General features: G+C 45.8%; 1 pseudogene; it reads right to left on the reverse strand.

The window, feature by feature from the left end:
- Nucleotides 1-2232: 2232 nt before the first annotated feature.
- Nucleotides 2233-2371, reverse strand: LOC119327062 (annotated as a pseudogene).
- Between the last annotated feature and the right edge of the window lie 220 nt (nt 2372-2591).

A 2591-nucleotide genomic window follows, 5' to 3' on the forward strand; every position in this document is an offset into this window, starting at 1 on the left:
GCAGGCTAGTAGCTAGTACAATAGAACCAATTCTCAAAAAAAGGTACATCGAACCAATTAGAGAAACCACATTTTGGACTGAAAATATCCATCTTTTTAGGCTGAAAATATAGAACATCTCTGTTGTTGTACATAACTTGTAGCAGCAGTCAGCATACTATTTTTTATTATTTCTTTTGGACTGAAATATATATCATTTTGTACAGTATTATGGTCCAGAAAATCATGTCTCTTCCATCCTGACTTCATTTTGTTGTTCTCAGTTTCTAAGATTGCTCAAAGATACAGGTTCTTTTGTAGGGACAAATGGGAGAAAGTAGCAAGTACTGAAGTTGATCTAGGATGTTCCGCTGATCGCTTTTGTCCGTAACATGGAACATGGTCGACGCATTTTATACATATGGAAGTTGATGTCCGCTTGATTAAAGACTGGGTATCTTTCATTATATTTTGTAGTAGTCAAGTTATCGAACGATTGATCTCTTGAGAACTTGCTCAGCTTATTTTGTAACAGGCCATGACCTGAATGTCGACTTGGGTATTTTCTTAATGGTTGTAGCTAACTTGAGTGAATAAAACTAGTGAATCTTCTATATATGTTGGATGAATGCACTGGCTGTTATCTTGTGATGAATGGAAGAGTGCATTTGGAATCATTTATATATGCTGAATGAATCTGATGAACAGAAGAGTGCAATTGTATTGCATAGTGAACATGAATTGAATATTATGATTTTAATATCATGTTAATAGGTGCATTTGCATTTATGCTGAAATGTATAACCCTCGCACCAAGTGTGTCGGTAGAATTGCTGCATGTCAGATTATCTGTTGGTATAACACATTGGCAGATAAACTGTCGGAATAGAAATGGGTGATGCACTATCTGTCGGAACACGTAGTATCAGAAAGACTGTCGGAGTATCTATGGCATCGGACAATCTGTTGGCATAGCGTGGTGACAGACAATCTGTCGCCATAAAGCTGTCTGTCGCTGTAGAATTGTCTGTCGGCGTAAGTATCACCAATGCTGGCATACTTTCTGTCGGCATAAATTTATCTATCGGCAATGACCTTTCCCGGCAGGACTATAGGCGACAGCTCCCTTCCGTCGCCAAAGTTCTGTGCCGAAACAAAATGTGTCGCCTTAGGTGACCTATGGCGACAGATTGTCTGACGCTGATTTGAGTGTCGTGGTGTAGTGAAGATAGGGATATCTCACCATGTTTCCTGTCCTCACGCCCACCAACAAGATGGGTCGGCTGAGAGAAAACATAGACACATTGTCGAAGTAGGGCTATCTCTTCTTGCTCAAGCCTCCATGCCTTTGAAATTTTGGGATGAGGCTTTCATTGCTGCTACTTATTTGATAAACCGAATCCCTAGCAAGGTTATCAATTTTGAGACACCCTATGAAAAACTACTCCATGAAAAACCCAATTATTCTATCCTTCGAATCTTTGGGTGTGCTTGCTGGCCCAATCTTCGACCCTATAACAATCACAAACTTCAGTTCCGGTCTAAGCAATGTGCTTTTCTTGGGTACAACAATTTGCACAAAGGTTTTAAATGTCTTGATATATCTACTGGTCGTGTCTATATATCCAGAGATGTCATCTTGGACGAGAATGTTTTTCTGTTTGCTAGCCTCCATCCAAATGCCGGTGCACGGCTCCGTGCTGAAATTTTGTTACTTTCTCCGGAGTTATTAAACCCTTCTGATCATGGGGGTGAATGTTTTGCTGATGATCATGTGTTTTATAACCATACCTGAACCACTGGCAGTATGAATCTGCTCGTTTCCACTGTAGCGATCGCATACAGTCAGCTTCTCCAAGTCTCCTGTGATATGATCAGTGGCACCGCTGTCCAGGTACCAGTTTGTGTCAACCCCATACTGCGGTGCAGCTAGGTTGGCCGACTTCTCCTCCATGCCTTGGTAGCATTCGTCGTAGCGCTTCCAGCATTTCCAAGCTGGATGGCCCATCTTGCCGCAAATTTGGCACTGGACTCTAGGGGCGGCAGAGGCATGGTTGTTGTAGTTGCCCCCGCCACCACCGTTGTGTCCACCGCCGCGTCCTCCTGACTTGGAGTAGCCGCCGCCGCGCCCGCCGCGGTCACCACCATTGCCGCCTTGGCGGTGACCGCGATCACCGCCGCCACCATTTCTACGGCCACGAGTAGCGGCGTTGGCAGAGGATTGAGACCCTCCACCCCGAAGATTGAGCCTCATCTCGAAGCTAAGCAACTATGAAAACAGCTCGGCCACGGTCACCGGCTCCACCCGGGAACACATGGCAGACACCACCGGGTCGAAATCTTCATCTAGCCCGGCGAGGATGTGGGAGACGATGTCGTCGTCATCCACCTTCTTCCCTGCAGTGATCAGCTCGTCGCAGAGGGACTTGATCTTTCCGACATAGTCGGTGATGGAGGAGTTGCCCTTCTGCAGGTTGGCGAGGGCAATCCTGATGTTGGTGGTCTGAGAACGGGTGTGAGATGCAAGCATCCCCTCCACCGTGTTCCAGAGTTCAGCCGCGGTGTGACATGATGCAACCTGGATGGCGATCTCACGAGGCAGTGTCGTCAAG

The sequence above is a fragment of the Triticum dicoccoides genome, chromosome 6B (genome assembly GCF_002162155.2).
Source record: "Triticum dicoccoides isolate Atlit2015 ecotype Zavitan chromosome 6B, WEW_v2.0, whole genome shotgun sequence".
In the NCBI taxonomy this organism is placed as follows: Eukaryota; Viridiplantae; Streptophyta; class Magnoliopsida; order Poales; family Poaceae; genus Triticum; species Triticum dicoccoides.